At 45.4% G+C, this 22,040-nt stretch overlaps 1 long non-coding RNA gene across 1 annotated transcript in view; it reads right to left on the bottom strand.

Annotated features, from left to right (window-relative positions):
• Window positions 1-816: 816 nt before the first annotated feature.
• The window catches only part of LOC142829890 (uncharacterized), a 90,736-nt gene continuing 69,512 nt past the window's right edge, over window positions 817-22,040 (bottom strand). Inside the window, exons 2-3 of the long non-coding RNA XR_012904790.1 lie at window positions 6,235-6,307; window positions 817-1,249 (exon numbers count right to left, since the gene is read on the bottom strand). This is a non-coding gene — a long non-coding RNA (uncharacterized LOC142829890). The remainder of the gene's footprint in view (window positions 1,250-6,234; window positions 6,308-22,040) is intronic.

The raw sequence follows: 22,040 nt of genomic DNA, 5'->3' as shown, positions 1-22,040 counted from the left end.
GGCTGCGCACTTCCCTAAGGAGTAGGGGCGAATGTTGCCCTAGCCACAACAGGGCCCCTGTGAGGCTGGGGCAGCTGGCAGGGCCAGACATGGCCTTGCAGTAACAACATTCCCATCCCTTGCTGTAAGGACTGATTCATTGAGCTCAAGCAGGGACAGTGTGTGAATTCCTGACACTGATCAGTTCTCCGTCTTCTCCTCCACAGCTGGACCTGCTGTTGCTGACCACGAGGCAACACCCGTACCACCACCCTCCTGGTCCCATGGCACCCACTGGCATTGGTGGGTCTACAATGACCTCCTGAGGAGGCATGTTGAGGCCATGGAGAGAATGGAGGACACCATGGCAGAAAGGGCAAGGGAGGAGGCTCGCTGGCACAATCGTCTCCTGGAGGATTTCCTCCCCCAGTGAAGCATTATGTGTGCCACTGTCCAAGAGGCTCTGGCAGTGTCAGGTCCTCTCCCCCTGGGGACTCCTTCCGCTCATCCGGCTCTAGCCTCCTCTGCCCCCCTTCCTCTCCCTCAGCCATTGCCACCCCTTTCTCTCCCTCAGCCCCTGTCACCCTTCCAGCCCTGCCCCGCCCCCTCGCCGCTAGGGCAGAGCCATCTGCAGCTCCCCTCACCCTCCACTGGCACAGCCCTGACTCGATCCCGAGGACAGCAGGGTCCACGGACCCGAGGTGGCAAAGGTTTGTGGCCCAGGCGATACCGCCATCATCCGTAAGCTGCCTGCCCTTCCTCCTTCCCTCCCTCCTCCAGGTTGACACCCCTCCTTCCTCCCCCAGTTTTAAAAACAGTTGAAGAGTTTACAAAAGGGTTTATTTTTTATTACATGTTGAACATTTCTATTTTTTATTCAAAGTTATTTATTTGAACGTTAATTGTTAATAAACATATTTTTGAGATTTAACATGGTGTGTGTGTCTTAACAGCCTGGAGGCTGGTCCAGGGATGGCTTGTGGGAGGAAAGGTTTAGGGATGGGGGGCCCCAGGCCCAAAGGCTCCATTGGGGAGACCTTGGGGAGTCATTGGGCTCCAGCTAAGAAGCGCTCACGCAGAGCCTCCTGGATGCGGACCCCCGCCTGATGGGCTTGGTGAACAGCAGCTGTCAGAGGCTGTGCAAACTGCCTCCCCTTCACTTCAGCCATTGCCCCCCAGCCTGGGAGAAAGGCCTCTCCTTTGCTCTCCAGCCCAGTGAAACCATCCATAATGGTGTATGGGGCTCTGGTAAGTTGATGGCCCTTACCACCTGCAGAAATAGACACATACAAACACATGGAATAGGAAGTTAGAGGGGTTGCCCAAGTCCTTGGGAGGTTCCCCTCTCTCCCTCCCCCCCAAGACCCCAGGATTCCCTTCCTCTCTCCCTCTCCCCCCTCCCCCCCCCGGCGATTGCTCCCAGCAGTAGGGTGGAGTGAGGCCAGGAGCCCTCAACCACCTCCCTTCCATTGCCCCCCCCCCGTGCCCCTTCTTGTTAGATTCCCCCTACCCCTTATGGACTGCATCCCCCCAGAGGGACTTATCTCCATCAACACTGCGCCAACAGTAGATCTCCCCGCACCAAACTGGATTCCCACTGACTGGTAGCTGTCAGGAGTGGCCAGCTTCCAGAAGGCAATAGCTACCCTCTTCTCCAATGGGATCGCAGGGTGCAGGTGGGTGTCCTGTCATTGCAGGGTGGGGGTGAGCCAGGTACAGCACTCCTGGAAGGTGGACTTCTGCATCCTGAAGTTTCGGAGCCAACCTGGTCATCCCACTGTACAGGACAGTGCCACCAGTCTGTACTTGTCTCCAGCCTCCAAAATCACCTCTCATGGAAAAAGTTCAGTGGCAAGAACAGTGCTGCTGCATCCTGCAGGAGGGGCTCCAGGCTGGGTTCAGAATCCGGACTGGGCATTAGCAGCATGAAGGTCTCATGGAGTTGCAGCAGCATTTGAAGCAATATGGAGTGGGGCCATCACCTGCCCAGGGGCAGCTCTGGCTCCATGGCAAAAAAGGGATCTAAATCAGAAAAATCTCCAAAAAAACAAACCCCAGACTGCTGTGGTGTCCCAGGAAGCAGGGTAGTCACAGCAAGCACTGCAAAACCTTTGCTATCCCTGTAGGAGGTAAGCAAGGCAGCTTCAGAAGCAGAGCAACAGCTGTTCAAGGGAGTCCCCTTAAGCATGCGTCTCTGCAAAGGGCAGGCAGCAGCACCAGGAAGTACATGCTGCCCCCATGCCCTGCCAGAAGCGCTTCCAGGTGCTTTCTTTTGTCGACAGAGCATCCGGTATTCTGGATGCTCTTTGTCGACAAAGCGGATTGCTTTTTCGATCTGCGTAATGCAGTCTAGACGCTCTTTGTTGACAGAGACTTTGTCGACAGTATCTGTCGACAAAGCCTCTGTCAACAAAAGCCTGTAGTCTAGACGTACCCATAGAGACTGACAAAGCTCCATGCTTCAGTATGGACTCCATCTTTTCTAGCCTGTTTTCATCAGGTTTACATTGAGCTCCTGGTTTTCAGTGAGTATTAAGTATATGCAAACACAGGGCTTAAATTCAGCCAGAGCTGTTCTATTTTCAAACCTGTGAGGCAGAAACCCTGAACCCTGTGTGCCCACAGAGCTAAAGCTCTGAGACCTTCCCCACATCACACAGTTGGAGCCTGGAGTGCCAAATGGGAGTGTGGGAAGGAAACTCTTCGAAATACTCTGTGAAAAATTAAATCCTCTGAAAGTGTGACTGGTAACAAGCCAGTCAGAGCAGGGGTGAAAGTAACTTGTTGTTTCATAGCCCCAACTCCAGGTAGCGACTCAGGGAAGAGAGTAGGAGGGGTTGGGGTTATGTGGGGGTGTAGAAGTCAGGGTTGGGAAGTTAGGAAGGGCTCAGAGCAGGGAGCAATGGTTTGGAGGGTCAGGGCAGGAGGCTGGGAGCATGGGGTTGCAGGGAGTAGGGTTGGGAAATGTGGGGGTCAGGCATCAGGACAGGATACTGGGTGTATGGGGGGCTCCGAGCAGGGAGGATGTGGGGGTGCAAGAGTCAGGGTAGAGGGCTAGGGTGGGTAGGGAGGCGAGGGCAACATTTCAGGAGGATGGGAGGGAGCTCAGGGCTTGGGCAATCCCAGACTGGTGAGGAGGGCGCACCCCCAACCAGCTCCTTCCACATTCCTCGCTGCCTACTGCTTAGTGTGACAGCCTGCAGGAAGCCCTGAGAGCCAGGCTGGGAGCACACATCCCCTCTCACTGCAGCCAAGTTCCCCAGCCAGATGGGGTATATTGGGGCAATCCAGTTTACTTTCACCTCAGAATCAGAGGGATTTGACAAAAAGGAAATACTTAGAAAAAATCCACCTTAAAGGACCTATTTTCAGTTTCTTTTATCTTAAATTAATTAACAGAAATACTTGAAAATAATCAGGAAATTCAGTTTTTAACCTTCATATTATATGTTGCAAATTTGGGAAAGATTAATTAATGTTCATATACTATAAGGAGATTGAACTCCTGCTTTGAGTGGAAAAAGTGAGCCTTAACCCATCTACAGAGGCGCTATTGTGCCTCTAATAAATTACCTCATTTTGGAGTCCACGTTCAAGGAAAATGACCAAGAATTTCATTGTGAGTTTTGCTGAGATAGGACTGTAGGATCAAACAACTGATTTCTTTCTAACTTTAGGATAGTTGGAAAATATTAATTCAAAGAACTCAAACCATCCATTCTAACTCAATCTTAACATCGAATACTGTAGCCAGACACAAACCCCATCTTGTTTTTCCACGAACCCCATCTTGTTCCCCCCCCTCCAGAGAGCAAGAGAAAGGCAGTCAGCCTTTGATGCCCTGGGAACGCAGGTGTGCTGCCTGTCCATGACTCTACCATAAACAGAAACCAGACAGTAAATGGACTAGCTGACGACCCGGGGCCTCCTGTCGCCCTGATGGCTAGTACCAGTAATTGACACGCCTGCACTGTCCCAGGAGAGGAATCTTCGCCCATCACATACCAGAGGTGCCCATTGTCTGCATTTTCCCAGGTGTAAATTATGCTTTGCACCCTGCGTGGGAAACTTGGTGTTCAAAGCCATTTTTCCTAATTGGCCACTTGAGACCAGGAAGAAGCCTACATGACCCAAGGGGTATAAAAAGAGGTTCAGCAGCCCACCCCATTTGAGCTCCAATCATCTATACCTGCTGGCAGGTATTGATTGTCTCCCGAAGTCTGTGGGATGCCCAACCTCGCCCTACTTCTTCCCAAGGGATTGAGAGAAAGACGCTGGCCACGCCAAGTCTGGAACGCAGGGGTGAGAATATATACCTGCTGTGTGTCTATTTTGCATGCATTTAATAAGAGCTCAGAGAACCAAAAGGGTTTCATGGTACCTGTAAGTGACTTCTTAGTGTAATTTCTGTCCTGTCCTTTGTAGTGGCTGTGTTATCTGTAACACAGCAGTAGCATTTAACAACTAAGTTTACCCTGTAACAATAAACTAGTAACTGTTTAAGCTTTAACCTGACTCCTTCAGTTGCTATAACAGAACCAAGCACAATTTAAAAGAACTTCAGCCGGTCATTAGGGACAGATATAGGGAGAGCTTGGGCATTTGGATTTGCGTCACACCCAGGTGGCAAAATCCACTGGGGCACCTTTCAGTCTTCCCCAAGGCTACCCGCTGCGAAGGAATTACGAATTCTAGCAGCTGAAATCTAAGGTGTAATAAGCTCTTCCTATAAACTCGGGGCGTCTGAGAGCCTGTTGGCTGCCCTCTGCGACGGGACCCCGGTCCTAGCAGTAAAGTCACAGACGTTAAACTATTTTTCGGGGCGCCCTCCAGCCTCCTAGGCTGCCCACTGCAACTAGACTTTGTGTCTCAGCAGTTGAAGACTTGGGTGTAACACACACGCACACACTGCCCTGACCGTCGGCTGACAAATACACCCACGGATGACCCACTACAGGCTTGTTTCTTACTCAAAATATACCCTATTTGGGAGTCTTTAAAAGGGAAAGTCATCGTATAAGTGATGATTTTAAATAACCATCGCCAAAATGTTCCTAAGGACTTGGAAATGGAAATTAGAATTTAAACAAGGATTAAATACATTTCACTCCTTCACATCCATCAAGTGTAGGTGGTTGAGAACAGCCTTGCTTGTAATTTGCTCAGACCTCCTTAACTCTTATTTTTCTTCTTCAGAGCCTAATGTGAATGTGATTACAATGCAAATATATTAATAAGTCAAACTGTCTATGATTAAACACTTAATCAATTCTATTTCACTTCCATTATCTTGTTTAGCAATCATTACCTGTTATGCTGTATGACAAATTAACAATTACTGACCTAATGAGTATGAGGAATTGGAACATAAGGAATAAAATGGCATTTGATCAACAATCAACAAATAAACAAATTTACTGGATTCATGAAACCTGGAATGTTTCCCTTTCTGCAAAAAACACAAACATACCAAACAGCCTCCAAACCTGCCTCTCTCCATCACCTTACTTCACTCTATCCTGCTCTCTCCAGATCCAAATGGCTTTTAAACAGGAAAGTGTCACATTTAAAGCTAAAGTATTTAACTGACAGGTCAGTTCTCTGATTACAGTGACAGTGGTAGACTTACTGTCGGCACAGCATTCCGGAAAGAGGAAACTGTTGAACAATGCTGGATCAGCTAATGACATTATTTATGACCCAAACCTCCTTTATTTTAGAATAAAAGCTTTGTGCACATCACTCATACAGAATGCACCAGTGTGCATTTTTCTCCACTCGAGAACCTAATATCTGTGGACACAGGCTACCTTGACTTTTGGCCACAAATGACACATCTGTAATGTTTGGAACCTCAAACAAAGAATGGCTGCTTCATAGCAATAATATTCCATTGGGGATACTGTAGCTGGAGAGCACTTACAAAGACTGTTAAGTTCTCCAGCTGCTCTGTTCAGAATTGCAGAGAGGAGCCTTTCAGGCTCTACAGATAAGTGAGATAATATCACATATATAACGGAAGATCAAGTTTCAGGCAGTTTCAACCTCCAGTTCCCTGTGCATCCTGAACTGGCCTTCACCTTCTCTTGTCATGTCATATCCTATCTGAACTCAAATAGCGGCTTTGTCTTTTTATTTTTACCCATAATGTGCCGTGCATATATGTGGCACTCTATACATATATATTGTGCCTTTCATCCTGAGGATTCTCAAAATATTTTATAAATAAAATTCACAGTACCAAGAATCACTTACCAAACATGACTGTGTAGCCTTTTCTGGGGTTGTATATAGCAATTTCTTAATAGTACACCTAAGAGCTATGCACCTGTTTAGGACAAGAAGAGAAAAACATTGTATCTAGGTCAAATTACACAGTGAAATGTATATGGGCAGAAAATAATTTTCTTAAGACTTTTAGGGTACGTCTAGACTATAGGCTTTTTTTGACAGAGGCTTTGTTGACAGATACTGTCAACAAAGCCTTTGTTGAAAAAAAGCATCCAGACTGCCAGACACTCTGTCGACAAAAGAAGGCACCCAGAAGTGCTTCTGGCAGGTCACAGGGGCAGCCTTAAATTCCAGGTGCTGCTGCATGCTCTTTGCAGAGACGTGTGCTTAAAAGGATCCTCCTGGACAGCCGTTGCTCTGCTCCTCCTTCTGGCTTGCCTACCTCCTAGAGGGAAAGCAAAGCTGCTGCCATTCCTGCTCTGGTTGCCCTGCTTCCTCGGACACCACAGCAGTTTATTTTCAGGTTTGTTTTTGTGCTTTGCACTGTGTTTTTGGCCCTGGAGCCAGAGCTGCTCCTGGGCAGGCAATGGCCCCACACTGTGATGCTGGATGTTCTGCGGCATCTGCATGAGAGCATCATGATGTTTGTGGCAGAGCTGGATTCAGAGCCCAGCTTTGAGCCCCTCACTCAGGCTGCAGCCCTATTGCCCTTGCCCCCAAACTTATTCCTGGAGAGGTGAGTTTGGAGGCTGGACATCAGTTCTGGCTGGTGGGACCGGCTTGTTATGCAGCAGTGGGATGACGACCAGTGGCTCCGAAACTTCCGGATGCAGAAGTCCACCTTCCAGGAGCTCTGTGTCTGGCTTGCCCCTGCCTTGCAACACCAGGACACCCACTTGCGGCCTGCCATCCCCCTGGAGAAGCGCATGGAGTCCAGTTCTGGAAGAACACTTTAGTTTTTTGGAATGCAAAAAATCACTTTAACTCCATACTCATCACTCAAGTTTCTTTACTTGCATATGATGAAACTAAGCTTGAATTGGTCATGCGCAACTGTAGGGGGTGGTATAAGATATCTGCCACACATCCCAAATTAAAAAAAAACAAAACCCCTTTCTTTATATACATTTTCACATCACCACATATTTGCTGTATGTTGCATTATGTTTTGGGATTGGCTTGATTGTTTTGTCTGAACTGATCCCTACAATGTACTTTCTCCATATACTATCCATGTATGATTTATTCTTTACATTCACAGTTTATCCTATCCCAATTTTCATCCAGTGGGTTAAACTAATTTGGAAAGAGGCATTCTTATTCCAGAATTATAGTGTCCACCCAGATCGCTAATCAGGAATATTTAATCCATTTTACATCTGTATTTTACATTATTCTGGAGTAATTTTAATGTGCAGACCAACTGTCAGTATTGGTGAAAAATATTGGGTCCACTGATTTATCATGACATATGATATGATTGCTTACCTATTTATATATTTCCTCCAAAATATTAGGGGATTGTTGGTGGATATAGTGATAGATTTTATGTGAAACTGCATATGTATCCTTCCTGGAGAATTACAGTACTTACCCACTAGCCCTTGTATTCCTCCACGTTTTGTCTACATTATATGAATTTTGGACGACGAGAAAAAGCAGAAAAGAACAAAAGTAGAATTTCCGTGAGAATACTGCGTATATCTCCATTACAACATGATCCATCAAGTCTGCCTCATAAAATGGCAGCTGCTGGCATCACAGGTACATGATTTCTACTATGACAGATTGTACCTTGATGTTTGCCACTTTTACAAAACTGTGATAAATTTTGTACAAAGTATTCCTTGTGCGGTATCATTTGGAAACTCACAATTTGCTGATAAATATTGTCCTTGTAAAAGGTGTGCATGTGTAAACATTGTATGTAAAGTTATAAGATCATATTGTATGACATTGGTGAGACATGTTGCAAGTTTAGAAATGCAGACACAGACAAGTTCCTTAAAGACAAAAGTAAAACTGGTGCCTTTGGCAGGAGTTAGCATAATTAAATGGAATATTACGTCAGTAAATGGCTATTCTTTGGCATTTGGAGGAAGTGTGTGAGTGAAAAATTTACATCTTGGCAGACAGACTTGCTGTCACCTGAACCTCAGCAGAAGATGACTGTGATGACAAAAATCACCTTTTCCCTCATCTCTACTCAAATCATCATCAACATTTGAAAGACAAAAGAATCACCATTGATCTGGGACAGAAGTCCCTGCTGAGAAATTCGGGCAGACTGCTGTAAACATGGTGAGAAAAACCTTTTGCTCTGAATTAATTTATTTTGTTAAGTTAGTCATTAGGTATTTGCATGTTACCTTTGTAAGTGATTTGTAACCAATTCTGAGTTTTATTTCTTATTACTAGTTATCAGTTAAAATCTCCCTATATTAATATGTGTGTTGTATTGTTTTGTCTTTTCCAATATTGGATTGAAATGTTTTGAAACTTGCATTTGAGAGAAGGAGTTTGTGTGTATCTCTGAGTATGCAGTGCGCCCAGCCATATGATAGCATAGTCATCAGCCAGGCAAAGAGATGGTAGCCCCAGCATCAGGATAAGACAGTTGGCACTCATCAACAACATACCTATTACTTTCTATTAATGAAATGATGAACTTTCTAAAAGCTTGTATTGTCCTTGGGGGTTCTAGGCAGTGCAAGATTGCATTTTTGGGGACAAATCTAGGATTGGGAATTTGCTGGTGTCACTCATCAATATAATCCAGGAGTGACTGATAAGCACTCTAATCTCATAAGGGTGGCTGTGGTTTTGCATGCCAGAGTCTATATGTGAACAGACTGGGAGTGGATACCCTCATAGCAGAGCAGTGGAAAAGGCACCAAAGGGGAGAGGAACAGCTCTTGAACAGTCCAGACTGTACCTTGGGAAATGGTCTGATCTCTTTAGAAACTTGTCAATATAATTCAGACGAAGAAAAGTTGTAACAGTAACATACATCATACTGCCAGCCTTGTACTACAGGATGTGTTTTTATATATGTATCTTTGTGTGTGTTTAATCAGCTTCACACTCAAGCATTTAATTAGAAGGCAAAGGAATTTAAGACGTGAGTCACTTCACGTACCTTGACAATAAAATACATGCCAGTGGAGATCTGCTGAAGGAAATGATGGAGGTCTACATGCCTCAGGAAATTATTTGAAATAAATTGAATGGCTTTATAATGCCAAGAGTCATCAGAGCTCTATAACTCCTTTTCAACAAAGTTATCTAAAAAAGAAGATAATATCTGGGAAAAAATCAGAGTATATAGTTGATTGTACCTTTCTAGTCACAAATTGTCTGTGTTTAACTGGGTTTGCGGTTTTGTTATTATTTTGTTTTGTGTTGGTTTGGTTTCTCTGCCTGCTGGAAACAGCTGTCCACTTAAATGTCCATTCTGACACAAACCAGTATTAGGAGAAGCAAGTAATAGCAAAAAAAATTAAAGAAAGCAATATACAATAAAAGTGGAATCGGGGCATCATTCTGACCTATGAAATGACAGTTATGCAGTCTTGCAATTTACTGCATTTAGTGGGGGTAGTTCAACACATCTACAATAGAGACAGTAACTGAATTTCTCACATGTGTTCCCTGGACATGCATTCAATAGGAATATGCAGTGCTGAGAATTCACTATCAGATTACATCTCTTCAAAGCCCATTAAGAGTTTGAGCTCTGGATTCAGTGCAGCTGAATAAAATGTGTGTGCTGGGTTCCTGCTCAGAAATATGCCCATTTAGTGACATTTCCACAATAGAAAAGTAAGGCTTAGGTCTTTTTTTTTTTTGGTATGTAAGGATAGGATACTTATATTTTAATTAGCGTGTTGCAGCAGATAGTATAGCCATAATTATATTGTCTGGTGCCCTGTATGAATAAAAAAATCCCACATCTTGAAATTAGTTTAGGATGGTTATTATTGTGTTAGGTAACATGACACTGTATCAAGACCACTATCAACATAAAACAGAAATCATGGTATAATAAAAATGAGTCACCAGAAATCAGTTGTTAGAACACCTCTTTTCCTTCTTCCCTTTCTGAGACTGCCTCAGGGATATATTAACTATTCTTCCTGTTTGTTCTCTAGACTGTACTTCCTACTGCAGAATTGCTGTAAGCCCTGAAATTTCTTTGCATTGATCTAAAAATGCCGGACCAGTTTCTTGAATAGTCTTGGGGATAGCTTTTGGGTTTTTTTCACTAAAAGTCATACGCTATGTCTGCTGCTTTCCCAGCCTTAACAACACATGAAAGGGGTTCAAAGGGCCAGAACTAGTGAGGGCACACATTCAACTTGAAAGGCATTTTTTGAATTGATTTTGTGATGACTCACTGCAGCAAAGAGACAAGACAGATTTTTATAGCCTTAATTAAAAAAAAAGACTTGCCAAAATGTTTAAAACTCTATTTTGGTGATACTGAAAATCAAAATGAGACCATACTTTGTAAGTGTTATCAATTTTCCATTTGGCTAATATTGCTACTCTGCTCTGTGCCCCCCTCCCTCCAATCTCAGAGCACACTCCATCCCCTGGTTTCTAGTAGATCTTAAAATTAATGTGCTTGTTTCTTTCTATTGCTTATTACTACCAAAATAGCACCAATGACATCAATACAACCACAGGAATAGAGTTTGCATCCACTCTGCTACTGCTGCAAAGCCAAGCAACCTGGGAACACAAAGAAATGTGTTTGTGTAGGGCCACTGTTGTGTGTGTTGCTCTTATGAAACATATTAATGTAAAGAAACCCCAGCTGAGTCCCATATAACCATGTTTACTAAGTATGCACAAACCTAAAAGATCTAGGAACAAGTGTACTGCTCATGTACTGGTGACTGGCATTTTCTAAAAAATCCCACAATGATTGGCACTAGGAGGCACACAAATGATTTAAAGGGATATTTACATATTCCTGTAATTACATCCACCTAAACACATGCATTATTTTTTTTCCATTTGATTAATCTGATGCTTTTATGAACAGTAACTAATTTTCCTCTGCATCTTTTGATACCTTCAAATGATATACTAGCAGAATGCATGATTTTAAAAACAGCAATATTTTTTTTTCAGTTGGTATGAGGTTGGCAGATGAGGTGATCTCAGAGTGAGATCAATTCACAGGTCAATTCACATGTGGTATTCAGATCAAAGCCGTTTGTGGTTTTAGTAATTAAGCTTCATAAATACTAAGGCTGCGTCTAGACTGGCACGATTTTGCAGAAATGCTTTTAATGGAAAAGTTTTTCCGTTAAAAGTATTTCCGCAAAAGTGTGTCTAGATTGGCACGGATGCTTTTGCGCATCTTGGCTGCAGATGAGGTCTCTATCTTCATCAGGCACCATTCTTAATGGTGGTCTTCCGGTTACCCAATCCTCCACCTGCTTCTCCCAGGTGTCAGTGTCAAAGTCGCACTTTACTGAGGTGTTCTTAAGAATGTCTCTGTAGCACTTCCTCTGCCAGCCATGAGACCTCATCCTAGTCCTCAGCTGAGCATAGAAAATCTGTTTAGGCAATGGTGTGTCAGGCATCCTGACCATATGACCAGACTATCGTAGCTTCCTGTGGACTATTAGTGCCTCAATGCTGCAGGAATTGACTTCTGCAAGGACACTAACATTGGTCTGTCTGTCCTGCCACATGATGCCCAATATTCTCTGCAGGTACCTTTGGTATAGTAATCCTGGAATTCACATTTATCAGTGGCTTAATGCGATCTAATTACAGAACATGCCACCAGTTTGGGGTGTCTGTTGACAATGTGCTCTGCAGTTGTGAGCTACTCCAGATGGTATCACAGTTAGATTCTTTATTGCTCCCTATATATAGGCCTCTAACATCAGAACTAGTATCTTAGCACTTGCAGCCATGTTTTTGGAATTCTGATTTTGTGTCTGTAGTGGATACCTTTGCATTAGAAATACATAAGGATTTGCATCTTCAAAAATAGTAGGTTGTTTTCAAGCTCCTCCGTTGAACTGTCTTGTTCCCCAGGACATGTCTTTACTACTCTGGGGCTATGTACACAATGTAAGATGACAAGGACTCAAGAGTAAAACCTGACAGATGTGAAGGAACTATACTTGAGATAGGTCTCAAGCCAAGTCCATTTACAGCCTGTCACTGTTTGTTAGCAGACAGAGATACCCACATGCACTGAGGTCTCGGAAACATGGATTTTTCTGTGATTACTCTGTGTTGTTAGTTCTGTAGCTATCTAAGATAATTTTCCAGATGCCTTTTCAAAGGCAGGTCTGCCTTCCATTTCTGAACAAAAGCAAACAAATTAACCCTCTGGGGCCTATGAACAAGGAAATCCAGATGTTATTTCTTATAATAAGATTATGTATTTAATTCACACACAAGGTTTTTATCACATCAAGGCTATAACAAACTAAGAGGCAAGAAGGGACACTAGAGCTTCATTATTTTCCCCATGTTTTTGTGTTGCTTGTTACTTATATTAAATAAGCCCACTGTGCCTGTAACTAGGATGTTCCCTAATGCAGTTAAGTCTCACTAGAACCGTTAAGAAAGAACTTACTTATTCCTCTCAGATTTCACTTTCAGCTGTTGAATTGAATCAACTGGGAAAGTGAAAATTATGACGGTCAGGAAACTGTGGGCACTTATTACTAGATCTTTCATTTTGTTTTCCTATCTCTCCCTCTGCAGCTGCATGATGCCATTTTGTAGTCAAGTAAGGAAGAAAAGTAATTGTAAAGGGCAGTTGCTTTAGTTATTATAAACTAAAAATCCTAAAAAAGGGGGAGGGAGGGAGAGAGTATCCAGCAAAAATCTTTTGGCGGGCTGAGCAAAGGAAGATATGTAAAAAGGGCATTGTGTTGTTGCTAAGAAAAATGGTCATGTGTCACAGTCTCTTACATGATGTCTTTTAATATTTGATTTTGAAACCTTGCATTCCTGTCATCTTGCTGCTTACGCCTGTAAGAGCTGATAAAGCACAAGACAGCTGATGTGAGAGAAAAAGAAAGGAATAATGACAAAAGCCACAGCAGAAGAGATCAGGCTGCAATTTGATTAGGATCAGCTGGCGATATGGCCTTGGTTTGCTGTACTTTAACAGAGACCAAAGGAGAGTGAATCACTGATTATGGTCTGTGTTGATTGATAAGCCAGAATGTACATGGCTTTGGCATAAGAGAAGTGGGGGGAGAAGAAGAGTGGAGAAGTTTCTGTGGTACCCAGATGGTTGGTAAATCTCATTTTCTTTTGCACTTTTCAGATATATCACTGTCTAGACATCCCTTTTGTGTGTTCAAAGCCGTGCGCCGTGGAAATGTGTATCCAGGCACAGGCACAATGTCTTCTCAAGATTGTTTTCCTGGTGAACGAAGGGGTGGGTAGAAAGTCTTCTGAAATCTGAAATAGTTTCTCTACAGACATTACGTTTTCTGTGGTGCTTGGAAAGAATCCTGGGGTGTTCATTATTAACACACACACACATAATTAACCACAATAAATGAGGTGAAAATACTTTTATAGAAGAGATGTAAATCAGCAAAGGAAGGGAAGGCTGAGTGATCTCAGCTCTGCTGTGCTCGTCACAATGTGGGAAGAGGTTAGAGATGCTATGCTGTTGTTTACAGAAAGGTTGTAAAGCTATATTTATTGCCAATCATACACACTTCACATGAACACTGCAAGTAAAAGTGCTCTGTAGATAGGACAGCTGAGCCATGAAAAGCTGACACACCAGTAAAAGGCAGATGCTTTAGAAAAGGGTCAGTGCCTTAAACAGTGAAGTTAAAAAATCCACAAGTGCAACTGATCGTCCCCTTTGAAAAATGGGAAGGGGATCAAGATCAGATGTGGAGAGGTACTCGAAACAAGGTGAGTTAATTCCTCTGCAATTTTTTCCTGTCCAGGAACATATGACATCGTCTGGGGCTGTGGGTGGAAGCTAGAAGTAGACGGGATAGCTCTGGAGACCTGGTGCAAGATATGATGCTGTATGTTCTGATTTGCTTTTTTCAAAACAATAAGGTGCTGAAATAGAAGCATTAAAATTAGAGTATATTTGGATGAGAAAGTAAGTGTTAATGTACCTACAAATTCATCATTTAATAATCCAATAAGTATTAGATTAAATAACATTTTTAACAAGCTAACATTTATGTAATAACTGGGAAAAATCAATGAGCTTAAACTGCCTATACAGGATTAGATATGTACACAAGCTACGTAAAGATAAAATTCTCCTGGATGGCTGGATTTCTTACTATGTAAAGCAGGGATGGGGAACCTAAGGCCTGGGGGCTGGATGTAGCCCCTAGCTTGCCTGGATTTGGCCCCTCAGGTTCAGGGCTCCCCTGTAGCATTGGGGATCCTGCAGCAGGGGAACTCTCATCCCCCCTCCCTCTGCAGAGGTGGAGCACCCCCAGGTGTGTTAGGGGAATGTGTGGAGTGTCTTTCTTCTTCTCAGTTTATTTATTTACTTATTTATGCTTCTCACTTGTGTGCAGCCCCAAGTGATTTTTCTGTGAGTCAGCGGCACCCGACCCAAAATAGGTTCCTCTCCCCTGATGTAAAGTTTCACCATAGCCTCACAGATATGAAAGTTAAAACTTCCAGATAATTTGTAAACAGATTTTATTGGCTCAAGAAATTTAAATAATCACTGGCAAAGGTTGATACAAAATTACATACTGTTCTGAATATAGAATTTTTAATTTTCTCATGGACATTCCGATGGCATTTGACAGTGGAGTATCTGTGTGTTTCATGCATATTAATGAATTTATCTTCACAATGTCTCTGGGAATTGTGTGTTGGGGGGGGGGGGGGGGAATTACTATTATCCCCATTTAATTGATGGAAAACTGAGACAGAGATTAATGGACACTTTGTTTCTCTATTATGACCCCCAAATCCTTTTCAGAGTCACTGCTTTCCAGGACAAAGCTCCCATTCTGTAGTCATGGCATGAATTCTTTGTTAATAGATGCACATGACTTTGCCATTGTCTACATTAAAACACATTTTGTTTGAATAGGCCTATTTTACCAAAATGTTGCAGTTTGCTTATACTTACTTTCAGATCACTGATAAAAATGTTGCACAGTCATAGAAGTAGTATCAATCCATGGGGAACCTCACTGAAATCACCCCCAGGTGATGCTGATGACAACTACTTTTTGACATATGTAAGTTAGCCAGTTTTAACAGCTGTTTTATTGATATTGTATAGTGCTTATTTTTAACGAGAACATAATGTGGTTCTGAGTCAAACACCTTATAGAAGTCTAAGTATGTAATGTCTACACACTTGCCTTATCGACCAAACTTGTAATAGCATCAAAAATGAAATCAGGTTTATTTGACCAGACCAATTTTCCATAAATCCATGTTGACTGGCATTAATTATATTCCTATTCTTTAGTAAATGAATCCTCTGTCAACTTTTCCATTATTCTACCCATGATTGATATTAGACTAACTGGCCTATGATGTCCTAAATCATCCTGCTTACTGTTTTGAATATTGGCAAAACAATCATACTTTTCCTGTCTTTTGGAATTTTAAGATCCATTAAAAATTTTGATCAGAGGGCAGCTATCTCCTCATTCAACTCTTTCAACTTGGATGTAGGTTACCTGGGTGTACTGATTTTAAAATTTTTGCCCACAATAAATGTTGTTTAAAATCCCCTTAGTACTACATCATTTTCATATGATACAAGTACATCATCCTGCTTCTTTCCAAATACATGGTGGCTACGTCTACACTGGCCCCTTCTTCAGCAGGGGCATGCTAATTTTGAACTTGGGAATAGGGAAATCCGCGGGGAATTTAAATATCCCCCGCGGGATTTAAATAAACATGGCCGCCGCTTTTTTTCCGGCTTGGGGAAAAGCTGGAAAAAAGCGTCTAGACTGGCACAATCCTCCGGAATAAAGCCCTTTTCCGGAGGATCTCTTCAAAGTAGGAATAAGAGATCCTCCGGAAAAGGGCTTTATTCCGGAGGATCGCGCCAGTCTAGATGCTTTTTTCCAGCTTTTCCCCAAGCCGGAAAAAAAGCGGCGGCCATGTTTATTTAAATCCCGCGGGGGATATTTAAATCCCCCGCGGATTTCCCTATTCCCAAGTTCAAAATTAGCATGCCCCTTCCGAAGAGGGGCCAGTATAGACGTAGCCAATAGGAACACACCTGCCTTTTGTGCTTTTAGAAGAACTCCTCTTTATTTGTCCTTACCATTGGTTGCAATGGATTTTTCCCTGATATCTTTTGCTCCTTTTATTGATTTTTTCGACACTTCATTGCTTCTAATTTATATTGATTGCTATCTATATTTTTTTCTATTGTCAGTTTTTTATTTGTAATTGGTCCCTTCTTGAGTGTATCATTCAATACCCTCCTTCCAACTTCTGCAACAAATGAAGCTGGGTAGCTTCCTTCACTGCACAATCCTGATTTGTCCCCAGAGCAAGTCCATCCTACGCATTGAATGTAGCAGGGGTTCCAAGGAAAGAAAACTAATAGCATTCTATGTGATCATGTATTCAAAGATGGTATCATAATACAGACACACAGAGAGACTCAATTAATATTGCACTGACCATCTTATTTTTGGCCTTTATGTACTTATGAATGCTTTACTTAGAAACTTTAACCATCTTTCAATATTTTTATTATGATTTCATATGTTTTGAAGAAAGCAAATTGAAAAACAGTTGTGCACCCTGTGGAAACACACTCCTACTCACACGGATCATCTGCAAAGTTAGAACATTTAGATCCACCACAGATACCTCTGCCACCTGAGGTAAGAGAGTAACAGGTGGCAGTAGTGGGTATCATCCTCAGGGTGTGTCTAGAAAAGTGGCCTTTTGTCGAGAAAACTATACCTGCGTCTACTGTATCGCAGCATTCCGTCAACAGTAAGTCGACATAACGCGGCAGTATTGTTGACAGCGATAAACCTCGTTTTATGAGGAAAAACACCTTTGTCAACAGAGATCTGTGTGTGGATGCAGGGAGCCAGTTCTGCCAACAAAAAAGGCCTCCAGGAAGAAGCCCAGGTGGAAAGCTAGCCTTTACATGTACGGCACCACTGTAGTTCCTGGCTGCAGCCTCTTAAAGGCACCGGCATCCAGACAGGCCTTGCTGTCCGGCAGCCATGTCCTAGCCTCAAGGTCCCCCTGGCCCTTCTCAGGACAGAGACAAGGACCCACCCAGGGGCAGCAAAAGGCAAGCACCAGCCTGGTCAGTGACAGAAATCCAAAACCTCCTGAGCTCTGGTCCCAGAAAGAAGCCCTGCAGGCCCTGCAAACACGCCACAGTAATGCGGACATTTATGAGCACCTGGCCCAGTGACTGGCCACCAAAAGGCATCACCCCCGCACCGTGGCACAAGTGAGGGCCAAGGTAAAGGAGCTGTGGCAGGGATATGTCGGGGCCCGGGACCAGAACTCCCACTTCGGGGCAGCCCCCAAGACCTGCCCTTACTACCAAGAGTTGGAGCAGATCCAGGGCAGTGGGGAAGCCCAGACTCCACTGCATATGGTGGAGTCCGGGTTACCCCACCATATCGTGAACCGACCACTCCTGAGGGAGGAAGACCAGGCAGGAGAGGTGGGAGAGCTGCATCAGGAGGAGGAGGAGGCAGCAGGGACCCAAACCCCAGATGCCTCCCAGGCATCCGCAGATATCCGGGAGGGAACATCAGGTGAGTACTTTGAGTGGTCACCACACATGGGAAAGTTGGCAGTGTGGGGGGTCAGCTAGCCCCATTGCCACTGTGGGGCCCCGTGAGGCTTTCAGGCTGCTGCCCAACTCACACACGGTGTCACGTGTAATACCCCTGAGTCTCCTGTCAAAAGGAGAGCCCCTGACAGCCACAGCATGCACTTGGGATAGCAGGGGTGCACACAGACAGTGATTGTCTCCTCCTCTTTCCCTCCACACCTGAAACCTCTACCCAACAGGGGAGCACCACACCTGCCCACCACCATCCCGGACCCGTGGCACCCGCAGGCACTGGCGGGTCTACATGGACCTGCTGAGGGAGCACGTAGTGGCCCTGCAGGACCTGAACAGGACCCTCCAGCAGAGGATGGAGGCAGAGGCCGAGTGGGGCACCAGGCTGCTGGATGAGCTGGTCCAGCAGCGCACTGACATCTGTGCCACAATGCGGGAGGTCCTCGGCTTGCCTGTCCCTGTCACGGACACCACTCCTCCTGCACGCCAGGTCCCAGCTCCCCCAACTCCTCCATCCCCCCCAGCCCCTCCTGCTCCCAAGCCCTCACAGGCCGAACAGCTGTCCCCCCACCCCACCTGCCCAGGCCAGGGCTAGGTCTTGTTCACCCGATCCCAAGGCCGTGGTGATGCCAGGACGCAGGAAGGTGGCAGGACACTGCAATCAGGGAAGCAGCGGCCTGCTTGAGTCCCCCGCCCCCCCCCCCCCAGGTTTTCAGTCCCCTACCACCCCAGATAAAGGTCATTTCAGTTATATAACAAAATCTTTATTTTTGAGTGAAAGATTTATGTTGTCTATAAACATTTGAACAGTACACAGAGAATTTTTTTATACATTTAGCACATTTTCTTTACTGATAGTGTTTCAAATAAAAAACTAATGTCTGTGTACAAAGAAACCCGTGTGTGTGTGTATTCTTTATGGGAAGAGGGTGAGGGTAGTAGAGGGACAGGTAGGGGTGGGCCAGGCCAAACCCCCCATGGAGGAGGCCCTGGGGAGAGTCAGTGGGCTCCTTCTGAGAATTTCTCCCTCAGGGCCTCTCGGATTTGGACACCAGCCTGGTGAGCCTGGCAGATGGCAGGCCTCTGGGGCTGCTGAAATGGCCTCTCCTTGTCATCAGCACCTGTCCCCCACCCCAGCATAAAGGCCTCCCCTTTCCTCTCCACCAGGTTATGGAAGGTGCATCCATCTCCGGTATGTTGCATTTGCCCATCTCCAGCCATGTGAGGAGGCAACGGAACCTCCCTTTCAAATGTCTAAAGGTGCATTCCACCTGGATGTGAGCCTGGCTAAGATGCGTGTTGAAAAGCTCCTTGCTCGCATCCAGGTGGCTGGTGTAGGGCTTCATGAGCCATGGCATCGGGGGTAGGCTACGTTGGCCACTATGCACACCAGCATCTGCACGTCCCTGAGTGCAAGGTGCTGCTTGGGGAAAAACATTCCTGCCTGCAACCTGCGGTACAGGTAGGAGTTCCTGAATATGTAGGCATCATGTGCCCACCCCAATCACCCAACACAAATGTCCATAAAGTATCCCTGGTGGTCAACCAGGGCCTGCAGCACCATTGAATAGTAGCCCTTCCGGTTTATAAATTGGGCTGCTCGAGGGGACGGTGCGCAGATTGCGATGTGTGTCCCATCGAGGGCTCCTCTGCAGTTTGGGAATCCAAGGGTGGCAAACCCGGCAAGGATGTTGTCCTGGTCCCTGAGATGGACAAGACTCTTCAGCAGCTCCGGATTGATGGCCCTCGCCACCTGCAACACTAGACAAATAGACAGATAGAAACCAGGGAGTTAGACAGGTTACCTAAGGGCTTGGGAGGAGAACCCTCCCCCCCAACCCACCCATCCCCTTGTTAGGATGCCCCCCTCCCCCACATCAGTGCAGGGGTGGCCGAGGAACGGCCTCCAAGTGCTACTCCATCCCCCACACCCCCTTGCCTGGCAGTCCCCCTTTCTCACCCCCCGCCCCACTCAGCAGGGCCTGTTCCCCGAAAGTGACTTACCTCCATCTAGACAGCCCTGATGGTAGACCTCCCCACGCCAAACTAGTGTCCCATGGAGTGGTAGCTGTAAGGGGTGGCCAGCTTCCACAGAGTGATTGTGACCCGCTTCTGCAGGGGGATAGAGGTCTGCAGGTGAGTGTCCTGGTGTTCCAGAGCAGGAGCGAGCCAGGCACACAGCTCCAGGAATGTGGCTTTCTGCATCCAGAAGTTGCAGAGCCAGTGGTCGTCATCCCAGAGCTGCATGATGAGCCAGTCCCACCAGTCTGAACTTGTCTCGTGCCTCCAAATTTGCCTGTCCCCAAAAAGGTTTGGGTGCAAGGGCAGAGCTCCTGCATCCTGGAGGAGGGTCTCCTCGGTGTGGTCCAGGTTCATAGGGGGCAGGAGATTCATGACAGAGTCATGCAGATGCAGGAGAAGCTGCAGTATTGCAGTGTGGGGCCATTGCCTGCCCAGGGGCAGCTCAGGCTGCATGGCCAAATAAAAGGTGAAAAGCAGGAAAAATAAACTGCTGTGGTGTCCGTGGAAGCAGGGCGACTAGAGCAAGCACTGCAGCAGCTTTGCTTTCCCTCTAGGAGGTAGGCAAGTCAGAATCAGGAGCAGAGCAGCGCCTGTCCAGGGGGATCCCTTTAAGCACGTGTCTCTGCAAAGGGCAGGCAGCAGCACCTGGAAATAAAGGCTGCCTCCATGTCCTGCCAGAAGCACTTCCAGGTGCCTTCTTTTTTCGACAGAGCATCTGGCAGTCTGGCATAATGTAATCTAGTCGCTCTTTTTCGACAGAGGGATGCAGTCTAGACGTAGCCTCAGTGTGGAACAGCACCTAGGGGGCAGTGTAATTCTTTTTTGCCATAAGGTTGCTCAGATATTTCCGATAGCAAAGGAATGGTGAGTTTTAGGAATCTTGGGTTATTCTGCCATTATTTCCCCAAGGCTGAACTCTTCTTTCCCCTCCTCACCTCCAGCCTGTCTCTGGCTCTGCGATTTCTCTCCACCCCCTGTTCCTCTGAGTCCTGTGGGCCCATCCAAGCCATAAGCCAGAGCGTAACCAGGTGACCACAAGGCAGGGGTATGGGCTTCTAATGAAACCACTCCAGTCTGCTCAGTGTCACTGTGTTGCTGGAGATGCTTCCTGTCATCTGGTAGTTTTGACAGCCTGCTTCAGCCTGTGCCTCTGCTCCTGCTCAGTTTACAGCTGGTTGCCTGGCTGTTCTGATACTTGGTCTTTTCGACCTTCCCAGTCTTTGCTTCTAGGCTCTGAGTTAGAGTCCCGGTATTTCTCCTAGCTGGTTCCACATCCCAGTTCCTCCTCCTCCCAGCTCTTAATCCTCAGGTTCCTTGTCCAGCCGTCCCAGTCTCATCCTCTGGGGTCCCACATCCAATCTCTCTTCCCCTCCCCCAGTCCCTGGTTCTAATTTCCTTGCCCAGCTAGTCCCAGACTCCTGCTCCTCCTGTTCTTTGCTCAGTCTCAGTCCCCTCCACTGTCTCTTCTTATGCCTCTCTTGTCCCAAATCTTGTAGGATCCTAGACCCAATCCTGTTGCTCAGACAGTTCTGTCTCCCTGCATCATCTCCCGGTCTCTTTCCCATAAACTCTTTGTCCCAATGGACTCCTCCGGTCCAAGATCCTATTCTTCATCCTCTCTGAATTTGAATCATCTTGTTTCTTTCTCCTCTGTGCTGCCTTGGGAGCCAGTAGTGGAGGCATTGAGAGCATAGAAGAGACCCTAGCTCCATATCAGGCCTTGCCAGGCTGGATGAAAATGGCAGGGGATGTCCTGCTCTGCTACTTCAGCCCTGGGCTGGAGCATGTGTTGCCAAACTCAAAATAAATTTGTACTGAACATGTGCAGGCTGTGATCCTTCAAAGGCTTGCAACTTGGCCAAATGTAGATGTTTTGCACAGGAACAGCAAAACTCACATTCCTAATACAAATGTCACCTCCCTGCCAAATTTCAAATCCCTGCTCCAAAGCTTTTTGATTAAACATTTGTAGGAATTCTTTTAACATTGGCGAAACAATGGGTTTTTTTTCCAGTAATTA

Source organism: Pelodiscus sinensis, chromosome 6 (assembly GCF_049634645.1).
Source record: "Pelodiscus sinensis isolate JC-2024 chromosome 6, ASM4963464v1, whole genome shotgun sequence".
Classification (NCBI taxonomy): Eukaryota; Metazoa; Chordata; order Testudines; family Trionychidae; genus Pelodiscus; species Pelodiscus sinensis.
This window is presented reverse-complemented; position numbering and strand designations above follow the sequence as displayed.